The 12,564-nt window shown below is 38.3% G+C and overlaps 1 non-coding gene across 1 annotated transcript; it reads right to left on the reverse strand.

Annotated features, from left to right (window-relative positions):
* Positions 1 to 2,902: 2,902 nt before the first annotated feature.
* On the reverse strand, positions 2,903 to 3,006 carry LOC128289978 (small nucleolar RNA R71). Its single transcript, XR_008279618.1, has one exon. It is a non-coding gene; the product is annotated as a small nucleolar RNA R71 (small nucleolar RNA).
* Between the last annotated feature and the right edge of the window lie 9,558 nt (positions 3,007 to 12,564).

The following is a 12,564-nucleotide window of genomic DNA, read 5'->3' on the forward strand; positions in this document are numbered from 1 at the left end:
CATTGCCCTCAATGTACAAAGAAAGATATATTGACAAAGATAGATTTATAATCATAAGATAGGGAGAGAAGTGAAACTTCCTGAATGATGAATGAACTCCTTGAATTGGAGTCATGGAGAATAAACGGCCAAAGCAATGATGAGGGTGGAGGAGGATACTCTAGTGGTGGTAGAGGTTGGGTTCCACAAATGCTGTGCCAAAAGAATATTATATCTCATGTTGGCTATGGTCGTGGTCGAGCAGGGCATGGCAGTCGTAGAGAACCTTTCCCAGTGGAGTTTCAAGTTCCTAAGTAATAGTGAGCTTTGGAGCTCTTTATAACTGTGATAGAATTAGGAACTTTTTTAAGAAATATATAAAGAAGAATAATTACTCGTAATGAAATAGTCGAAATTAAAAATTGTAAAATAATAATTATAAAACCTAATAAAAATAAGCTTAAAGAAAAATAAAAAGTAGTCTTAAAATAGAATAAAAGTAACAACATAAAATAATAAAATAATAAATAAAAGTTTTTAAACATCTTCATCGCTAAATGGTTCGCGAGGTGAGGGTGGCAATGAGATGTGGAAGTGCTGACAAATCGGCTGTAGAGTAGCATCAATGTTATCGAAGCGCTGAAAACACTGCTGCTCAAATTGAGTAAAGCGCTCAGAGATGTCAGCGTATGAAGCCGTCGCATGAACTGGTCGAGAGGGGGTGGTGGCCGAGACGGTAGGTTCTCATGACATGGAGGGATATCATCAGTAATGTCCTCTAGATCCTCCTCCTCGGTGGATTAGACGAGGCAGTACTGAGGAGGGCAGGTGCCACGTCGTTTCTCGATCATCCTTATACTTAGCATGCTCGAGATTCCCTGTAGGGATTGATAAACCGTAATTTATACATATTTTTACCCCATTTTTAACGTATTTTATGGATGATTTTCCATTAGAATTGGTGAATTTGATGCTCCTAATGCTTTAATTTCATGTTTTATACTTAGGAGAGCATAGAAGAGCGAAAGGAATGAGAAATGGGCCAAAAACGAAGAAAATGGACCAAAGTACGAAATCAACACGGCTTGAACCTCCTCACACGGAAAGACCACACGGCCATGTCAATTTGGCAGGCTCGAGCACGGCCTGAAGTAATCACACACGGGCGTGTCCCTGCCGAGCCCAAGTTGAGTCCAATTCGGAAAAGGCTAATTTTGAGGGCTCTTAGGCATTCCAAAGCCTATAAATACACCCTAGAGGAGAAAGAAAGAGGACACACAGATAAGGGGCAAGGAATTACTCCAAGAAAGACAATTGATCTATCTCAAAAGCTGGATTCATCATCAAGATTGAAGATCTCTCCTCAATTTCCCTTCAGGAGTTTTGGGTTTTCTTTATGTTTTGTATTCTTTATTATTCTGAGATGTTTTCTTATTTAGTTATGAATTAAATCCCCTAAATACCTAAGGGGAATGAAACCTAAGACAAATCTTTTTATTATTTTCTGAATTGTATGATAAATATTTAACTTGTTCTTAATTATGTGTTCTTAATTCTTGTTTTGATATCCCAGGATACTAATTCAAGATAAGCTCTTATTCAGAGGAGGAATAGACCTGCCTAAGAGTACATTTGTCATAATTAAGCGAGTTGATTGCGCCTAGACATAGGGTGACAAGATTTTGCCGATTAGGGTGAAACCTAATAAGGGATCCATAGATCGAGTTAATGCAACCCTAGGGTGTTAATTAGAGAAAGGTCTCAATTATTCAATCTAGGGATTAGACGTTATTAGTCTTGAATAGGGATAATAACATAACTTAGGGATCTCTACGGAACAAGTTAAATGAATAAATCATCCGATTCGGAGCCAGAATAACAAGTATAATCTAGGTGGATTTTTCCTTAGGTATTGTCTTAATTCAATCGATTGTCCTGAAAGCAATACCCAAATTCTATTCTCTGTGAATTCTTGATTTAGATAATTACTTAGTTAAAAACAAAACTTCTTTATTCTTAGGCTAGATAATAAAAAGACAGTCATTACTAGTACTTTTAGTTCCTTTGGGTTTGAAAATTCGGTCTTGCTAAAACTTTACTACTGTTCGATAGGTACACTTGCCTACATCACGATAATAGTTAGTTTCAAGAACGATTAAATATAAATATTTAAAACCTATCACCAAATCACGCGATCAAGTTTTTGGCGCCGTTGCTGGAGAACTAAAATATTAAGAACAATCGATTTTTATTACTTTAGCCATTTATTTTTCTTGCAATCTAATTTTATTTTAAATTTTATTCTAATTTACTAATTTTCTTTTTCCTTCTTCTGGCAAGTTTTGATAGTTTATGACTAGAAGAAACCCCTCAGGACCACTACTTTTTGATGAAGAAATCGATCTCACAGTTCGCAGAAACCAAAGAGAAATAAGGCGAAGCCTAATATACACAGAGAACGAGCAAGAAGACGATACTCAACCTCCAAGCGAAGAGATGGCTGAAAACCAAGACAATCAGCTACCTCCTGCAATTACGGCTAATCAAAATCTTGCTCTAAGCACTATGTATGATTATGCTAAACCTTCTTTAACAGGAACTGAATCAAGCATAGTTAGACCTACTGCAGCTGCAAATACTTTTGAACTGAAACCTACGACAATTCAAATGATACAATAGTTCAGTTTGATGGTTTGCAGGATGAAGATCCCAACACTCACTTAGCAAACTTTTGGAACTATGCGATACATTTAAAATTAATGGCATTTCTGACGATGCCATTCGTCTTCGATTATTCCCTTTCTCATTGAGGAAAAAAGCTAAATAGTGGTTGAACTCGTTACCATGAGGGTCAATTATTACTTGGGAACAAATGACCGAAAAATTTTTACTAAAATATTTTCCGCTGGCTAAAACTGCTAAATTACGTAATGATATCTCTTTTTTTGTGCAGATGGATTTAGAAACACTCTACTATGCATGGGAGAGATACAAGGACCTTTTGAGAAGGTGCCCTCACCATGGATACCGTTTTGGCTCCAGGTTCAAACGTTCCATAATGGCCTAAATCCTTCGACTCGACAAATGGTTGACACAGCTGCTGGCGGAACCATCAACAATAAAACACCTAAAGATGCTTATGAGTTCATAAAGGAGATGTCATTGAATAACTATTAGTGGCAAGTCATGAGGACAAAGCCAATGAAAACAGTCGGTGTTTATAACGTCGATTCGGTCACCATGCTCTCTAATCAGGTAGAACTCTTGAATAAGAAAATTGATGGTTTTCTTAGTTCTTCATAGGTTCACCCAGTAATGCAGTGCGAAGCAAGTGGAGGTGGAACAAACCATTCGGAATACCAACCTTATGGCCACAACATGGATAATGAGCAATTAAATTACATAGGTAATAATTCTCGACCTCAAAACAATCCATATAGTAACACTTATAATGCAGGTTAGAGGAACCACCCAAATTTCTCATGGGGAGGCCAAAGAAATCAGCGACCACCTCCGAGATACCAACAGCCACCCTATCAACAGGAAAAGAAATCGAACCTTGAAGAGATACTTTCAAAGTTTATATTGGTGTCAAAAACCCGCTTTCAGAACACCGAAACGACACTTAAAAATCCACAAGCTTCAATCCAAGGGCTCAAAACTCAGATAGGCCAGCTTTCTAAACTAATCTCCAAACGACCACGAGATAGCTTGCCAAGTAATACTGAACCTAACCCAAGGAACAGCTCAACGCTATTAATGTTCAAAATGAAGAAGGATTTGTTGAGCCTAAGCCAAAACCGAGGCAAGAAACGGTGGTAAGTAAGGGTAAAGGTGAGGTAGATTATAATAAAAACAAACCAGTGACTATCGAATATAAACCTCGTGTGCCGTACCCCAACGTGACATGGAAAGACCGCTCAGATGAACAATTTGGTAAATTCCTTAAACTCTTAAAAAAATTACACATTAACTTACCATTTATTGAAGCGCTATCACAGATGTCAAACGTAATGAAATTTTTAAAGGAGCTTTTAGCAAATAAGTGGAAGTTGGACGAGGTGCCGCATGTGGGCCTGAACGCAGTTTGCTCAGCAATTGTCCAACATAAACTACCCAACAAACAAAAAGATCCAGGGAGTTTTACAATTCCTTGCTTAATTGGTAGTTTAGATGTTAATAATGCATTAGCTAATTTGGGGGCTAGTATTAACGTCATGCCCTACAAAATGTTTAAGCAATTAGGTCTCAGGAAACCCAAACAGACTAGGATGAGCATTCAATTAGCAGATAAAACTATAAGATTCCCTAGGGATATTATTGAAGATGTACTAGTTAAAATTGATAAATTTATATTTCTCGTTGACTTTATTGTTCTAGATATAGAGGAGAATAGCAACAATCCTTTAATTCTAGGAAGGCCCTTTGTAGCAACTACTAAAACAATAATTGATGTTGGCACAGGTGAACTCACACTCCGTGTGGGAGACGAAACAATCACTCTTCAAGCTCGAAATTCTGGTAACACATCAGAAATTGAAGGTGATCATTTAACCCATTCCTCTAAAACTGACAATATGGTACAACCTACTTTGCAGGAAATGAGTCTAAAGGTAGCACATGAGTCATTCGCAAGCAATAGTAGAGGACCCATTCATGAAGATCGAAGGCTACAAGTCGAGGAGCTAGATGAATGGCAGACGTATAAACCGAGAACACCTGACAAACCAAATCTACGACAGAACAAGCTCAACCTCTTTCCAAATCTACTTAAGGTTGGAGATAAAGTCTTATTAGATGCCACAGATCCCCACATTGTTGCTACCACATCGAATAAAGAAATCCCTCTTACGGTACTCAGCATTTTCCCATTTGGTACGGTCGAGGTGAGTCATCCCAAGTTCGGCACTTTTAAGGTAAACAACACCAGTTTAAAACCTTATTTTGATGAGATTAATAACATGAATGAGGAGTATAAACTCCTCAAACCACCATGACCATTCAATGGAGAGGTAAGTCGAGCTTAGACTATAAATAAGCGCTTCTTGGGAGGTAACCTGAGCACTAATAATATTAATTTCTTTAAATTTTAGTATTTAACACCTAACTTACTAATAGAGATCTTGAATATAGGCTTTTCCACAAAGACACGGCCAAGAACACGGGTGTGCTTAGGGCCGTGAGAAAATAGGGCAAAAGATTTCCCCAACACGGGCTATGATAAAACGCCACGGCCATGCGATGTGGCCATGGTTGAACCTGCGAAAACAACACGGGCGTGAGACACGCCCATGTGGGAGACCCGTGGTTGAAACTGCAATGCCTGTGTTTAGTACCTGTGGTTGAACCTGTTAAATTAACACAGGCATGGACCTTGCATACACGGGCGTGGGAGAAGCGAACGAAGCTAGACACGGTCGTTCGACACGGCCGTGTGCACCCACACGCCCAAGATAAACGAGCGTGGGACGAATTTCAAAATGCCCAATAGGAAAAACGTGAAACACACGGGCAAAAATTAGGGAACACGGGCGTGTTACCCGACCGTGTGCCCCAAAATCTATAAATACCTTACACTATTCATTGTCTTCCCCACTCAAAAACCCTAACCCTAGCTGCTGCAATTCCACACAACCTCATTGCCACGCCCGTGCGCCGCTAGATATAATATTCTTTTGGCGCAGGACTTATGGACTAATAAACCTTTACGACCGCCAGAGTATCCTCCTCCACTCTCAAACTGATCACTCTCCAAAACTCCAGTTCGAGGAATTCATCATACAGGAAGTTTCACTTCTTCCCCTATCTTATTTTTTTTCTATACTCTAATATCTATCTTTGTACATTGAGGGCAATGTACATCTTAAGTGTGGGGGAGTATTTATTTCATTATCAGAAAAATCCCTGAAAAACTACCTTATTCTCTTAAAAAGCTGTTATATCATATTTATGATAAATTTTGATTGATTTTTTTATTTTTGTTGATATATCTTAAATTAAAACATAGGCATTTATGCATTGATTGTTTAAACCTTAAGACATTAGAGAATCAAGCATGATAAGTTGATTTTTAAGAATTTAAAATATTAGGTTGTTTCCCTAAAGTTAGGTATTACTTTGAGTTAGAATTCACAAGTTTTACACATCAAAAAGCCATAATTTTTGTGAGATTTTTTAGCCTTTTGAGCATCTATTATTTCATGCTCACTTTTATTATTGCTTTGAGTGCGTCAATATCGAACTGTTATTCTAGAACTTGCTTGATTATGTATGTCAAGACCACACCATTTGATTTGATATGTCAAAATGATTAAGACACTTAGGATTAACCCACTCATGCCATGAAAAGCCTACCTCCACGATTAACCCCTAGTAAACCCCCTTGAGCCTAACAAGCCATTTCTTGTATTACCCTTAATATTAACTCTTAACTCATTATTGTTGAAATCCCATATATTAATCCCTATTTTTTCTAGATTTGAGTTGAAGAATTTGCTTAGCTATGTCTTGTTCTTAATAGTTAGTCGATGTTTTATTTAACTTGTTCTTAATTAAAAAATATATATGTATATACATTAGTAATTCCATATTCTGAGAAAAAGCTCTGTTGTACGCAAGTGATGATTAACTCTTTTTCTAGTTAGGTAATTTTTTCAATTCAATCTCGATTCTAACCCTTTCTTTCAGCTTATGGCCACACCCCCTAACCAAGCCTCATTACAACCCTCTAAAGACCTTTTCATTGATGTTTCATCTCAATTTATCAGTGGTGGAGATTTGATTTTCATGCAAGCCTATGGTAATGAATTTTCATTATTGACTATTGAGTGCTTCATTTATTGTCTTTAAAACACTTCGAGTGATTTGACCGAATCTTTAGTGAGGATGTGAAACTTTGTGATATTCCGAATCAAAGGTAATTACTTAAATGATGAGAGACACCTATATTTGCATGATTAAATACTCAACTTGGAATGTTTGAAACTTTTATGTTCTTTTAGTTGAATTCTCAATGTATGATTACTTATGGATTATTTTGAGATATTATCAATAGAGATTATAAATTAAGAAGAATTTATTTTGATTATGAGTTGAGAATTTTGGTTGAGGATAAGCAATTACTTAAGTTTGGGGGTATTTGATAAACCATAATTTATACATATTTTTACCCCATGTTTAACACATTTTATGTAACACCCCTAACTCGTGACCGACGCTGGTGTCGGACACGAGGGGTTAACGGCCAAATCCTCTCAAGATACCAACCAATTTGACATTACCAGTCAGGCTGGAAAACTGCGTCACCGTCGCCTTAAAAATCATATCTCGAGTTTCAAAACTCGGAAACTGGTTTCAATAAATTTTCCTGAATTTAGACTCATATACCCATCCATGGATTTATTTTTAGAATTTTTGGTCGGGCCAATTGGTACAGTTATTAGTTAAAGTCACCCATGTTACAGGGATCAACTGCTCTGACCTTCGCGCGTTACAACTTGAATATCTCTCTGTACAGGGCTTTAATACTGGTGCCGTTTGTTTCTAATGAAACTAGACTCAAAATGGAATCTGTACATATAAGGCATGACTCCTAATTCTTTCTGGATAATTTATGGTAAATTTTCAAAGTCGCGACAGGGGACCCAGAAACCGTTCTGGCCCTGTCTCACGAGAACTTTAATATTTCTCAGTATACTGCTCATATGGTCGTTTCGTTTCGTCCATATAAAATAGATTCATCAAGGTTCAGTTCCATAATTTACTCACTATTTAATTCTACTTCTACTATTTTTAGTGATTTTTCAATCTCATCTCACTGCTGCTGTCCGCAACAGTTACTGCATGACTATGCCAATTTCATGAATTTTTCCTTGGCCTTAATCATCCATCATACATGACACAAATTATGGCCACCTTATCAAAATTTGAGTTTCTAAGACTCGTGGCTATAGGTTCTAGCATCCCACTCGGCGACCACATAGGCCATTTTCACATGGCTTAAAGTTTACAACCCACAATTCGACAAAATATAATAGCCTATACATGCCAAATGTTCTTCAACAACAAAAACAATACCACAAGATTTCAGCCGGTGTGATGACTTCAACGACGGTCCCGATCACGCAAACAATACGAGTCCGAGAGACCTAAAATGGGTGACAAGAAAAACACCGAGTGAGTTTACAACTCGAGAAGTCATAAGCATTCATCAATCCACGATAAAGTTACTACTACATGTACAACAAATGAGGCTAGGTACTCGTCCATATCGAATCTATACCATAATACCTCGGACCTTTCGGTCCAATCTCGTACCAATTCATACATCCACATTTCATATTCTACACAACAAGATAATCAAGCATTTTTACACATTAACTCATTTTCCAGCACAACCATACAATTTCAATCATCACATAGATTTAAGGCTTACCAAATTCAACCCCAAGCATGAACGTATTCTCTATTCGTCATGAGCTCGAGGTACTTACCCGATCCGCTGTCCATACTCAATTCAATGGAGACACACCTCCATATATATAGAGTACGCACACACGATGCTTACTACTCGATTTCGCACACTTAGTGCCACGTAATTTAAGCCCGCACACACGATGCCATACCCTCCGAGCTCGCACACCCAAAGGTCAGTATTTTTCCAGCTTGCACACTTAGTGCCATATATTTCCAACACGCACACTTAGTGCCATATATTTCCAGCACGCACACTTAGTGCCGATCTCGTCACCGTACACACGTATTGCCCAAGACACTTAGTGCCGAAAGCAAACTTTCTACACATTTCACTATTTCTTTTACATTCAACAAATGTCATCACTCCATACACATACATTTTCATTTATATATATATATATATCATCCCATTAAACACAATTGCATAAATTTTACAATCATTTAAGCAATATCAAATACGTGTTAATGACTTACTTTGTATTGGGTAAAATGGTTCCAACTCGGCTACTCGATGTTCTTTCCTTTGCCTTTGCTTGATTCTCCACCTTTAGCTTCTTGAGCTTAATCAATAAATTAACTAGTTTAACCGTCTTGCTAAATATTTATAATTCAACTACACATGCATATGTATGCTTGTATATTCAGCAACCATCCTCACTAATTACCCATTTAGTCGATTATACACATAATTAAAGGTAACATCACGAACGGCATACTTATGTATATTTATACAATGTCAAATATAACATCTTTTAAACACCTAATTTCATCTCATGAACATTTAATCAAATTTTCCTAATCTAGCATATATTTTCACATCTATTCGTAACATCAATCTATCATTTCCATTTCATTTAACACTTAACATTTACCACATATCAATTAACCAACTCTTCATCTAATCATGCTCTCATATTCGGTCATCCATACCTATACTAACCCTAACAAAATAATTTCTAAGTTTAACACAAGCACCACATTTTAGCATCATGGCCGAACACTTCATGCCTCATCACCACGACATCAAAACACCAACCGAATCATTCCTATCACCGAGACTAAGGTTCGCACCTTAGCTTCCCACATTCTTCTCATAACATTTCATAGTTCATTCGGCCACTCATCATTCAACCAACAAAATTTCCTAGCAAACCCCTATGGCCAAGCGCACCCACACACTTACATCTCAACTCACAATACCCAAAAATCACATACTAACTAAACTATCTTAAGCAATCAAAGAGTTCCCCCCCTTTTTCCATAGCCGAATGTTCCATTCCCCCATCACTATTCAACATTTTAGCATGGCTAAGCAAGAACCATGATCATTCACTTAAAACAAGTAAGCATCTCACAAGTTAACACAATGTACTAACCTCCTTAAGGCTTCAAGTGACCGAAATTCTCCCCTCCTTCCTTCCTTCTAACCGGCCAAGTTCAACAAAGAGAGAACTCTCTTTCCTCCCTTTTCTCCCCTCACTCACGGCAATGGCAAGGTAAAGGATGAACACTCCCTTTTTTTTTTTCTTATTTTATTCCCCTTTCTTTTTAATTCCTTTCTTTATTTTAGTTTGTCTCCCATAATCCAATTTCTTATTATAATATCTAAGGCAAACAAATATATTGCCCATCATCAATCTAACTTGGCGGCCACCATAAGGAAAATTTGGCAATTTGACATGCAAGTCCAAGCATTTTCTAATATGTATCAATAGGCCACTTTAACATTAGCCTAGCACATATCTCAATTTCCTCACATAAGTCCTTTCTAATAAATTTCACCTACGAATGACGAAATTAAGGCACGAAATTTTCACATATGTATGCGTTCATGCACAATAAAATAATAATTAATTATTCTTGTGTCTCGGTTTTGTGGTCCCAAACCACATCCCGACTATGGTCAATTTTGGGATGTCACAACTCTCCCCACTTAAGAAATTTTCGTCCCCAGAAAATCTTACCGTAAATAGGCTCGGTATCGCTCTTTCATAGAGTCCTCAAGTTCCCAAGTGGCTTCTTCAATTCCGTGTTTATGCCACAACACCTTCACTAACGGGATTTTCTTATTGCGCAACTCTTTACTTCACGCATCATAATGCGAACGGTTCCTCTTCATAGCTCAAATTAGGTGAATCTCAATCTCGGATGGAGCAATTACGTGCGATGGATCGACCTATATCGTCAAGCATCGAGACATGAAAAACATTGTGAATCTTTTCGAGCTCAGGGGGCAAAATCAAACGATACGCGACTAGACCGACTCGTTCGGATATCTCATATGGCCCGATGAACCTCGGGCTCAATTTGCCCTTACGGCCAAATCTAAGGACTTTCTTCCAGGGTGAGACTTTGAGAAATACCTTGTCTCCAACCTGATATTCAATATCTTTTCTTTTCAAATCCGCATACGACTTTTGGCGATCCGGCGACTTTCAAACTTTCACGAATTACTCGAACTTTTGCTCGGCATCCTTAACCAAATCAACCTCAAGATTTTTCCTTCACTAAGTTCAGTCAGAATAATGGGTACGGCATTTACGATCGTATAAAGCCTCGTAAGGCGCCATCTTGATACTTGATTGAAAGCTATTGTTGTGCGAATTCAACCAAAGGTAAATACCGTTCCCATGCACCACTAAACTCAAGGATGCAACATCTCAACATATCCTCGAGTATTTGAATTATCCGTTCGGATTGACCATCGGTTTGGGGGTGAAAAGGCTAAAATGCGTTTGGTACCCAAAGCCTCTTGCAATTTTTTCCAAAACCGCGACGTAAATCTTGGGTCTCTATCCGACACGATAGAAATAGGTACCCCATGCAATCGAACAATTTGGGAGACGTATAATTCGCCAACTTATCGAGCGAAAAATCCGTGCGGACAGGATAAAATGAGCGGACTTGGTCGATCTATCAACAATGACCCAAACCGAGTCTTTCTTATTACGAGTCAATGGTAACCCGACACAAAGTCCATTGTTACTCGATCCCATTTCCATTCGGGTATCATGATCGGTGAAGTAATCCCGATGGCACTTGATGTTCCGCTTTCACTTGTTGACATATCGACACCTTGAAACAAATTCGAAATGTCTCGTTTCATCACCGGCCACCAAAATTGGCGTTCAGGTCATTGTACATTTTAGTACTACCCGGGTGGATTGACATTCGACTACAATGGGCTTCATTTAGAATTATCGAAATAAGTTCAATTCTTTGGAACACACAGAGGACTTCAACCTCAAACAATCGTCATCATCAATTTGAAACTCGATTCCTTGTTCGAACACACTCACCCGTTTTGCAAGCAACTCCTCATCAACTTTCTCGAGCTTCCTGAATTTGATGAGCCAACAATGGTTTGGCCTTTAATTGACTACTAACACATTGTCGGGTAGAATAGACAAGTGTACATTCATCGTCAGAAAAGCAAAGTGATTTCACTTAAGGCATCCGCAACCACATTAGCCTTTCCCGGTGATAATCAATGACGAGTTCATAATCTTTTAACAACTCGAGCCATCGTCTTTGTCGCAGATTTAAGTCTCTCGAGTCATCAAATATTTGAGACTTTTGTGATCCGAATACACATGGCACTTCTCACCAAATAAGTAATGTCGCCATATCTTTAAAGCGAACACGATGGCGACCAATTCGAGATCATGGGTTGGATAATTTTTCTCATGTGGCTTTAATTGTCTCGACGATAGGCCACAACTCGACCTTCTTGCATCAATCGCAACCTAACCCAAGTAGGGAGGCATCACTATAGATGACAAACTCTTTGCCGATTCGGTCCGTACTAGAACCGAGCTTTCGTCAAATGGGTTTTCAATTGGTGAAACTTTTCGACACTTTTCCGTCCATTCAAATTTGACATCTTTCGAAGCAATTTTGTCATGGGTGTGGCTATCATCGAGAATCCTTTTACAAACCGTCGGTAGTAACCGCAAGCCCCAAAAGCTCCTAACTTCGGTAACATTCCTTGGAGGTTTCCAATTGACTATGGTCGAAATTTTGTTCGGGTCCACCACGACACCGATCACGGACACCACGTGCCCCAAAAAGCTAACCTCTTTCAACCAAAATTCACATTTATTGAACTTT

Source organism: Gossypium arboreum, chromosome 2 (assembly GCF_025698485.1).
Source record: "Gossypium arboreum isolate Shixiya-1 chromosome 2, ASM2569848v2, whole genome shotgun sequence".
Taxonomy (NCBI): domain Eukaryota; kingdom Viridiplantae; phylum Streptophyta; class Magnoliopsida; order Malvales; family Malvaceae; genus Gossypium; species Gossypium arboreum.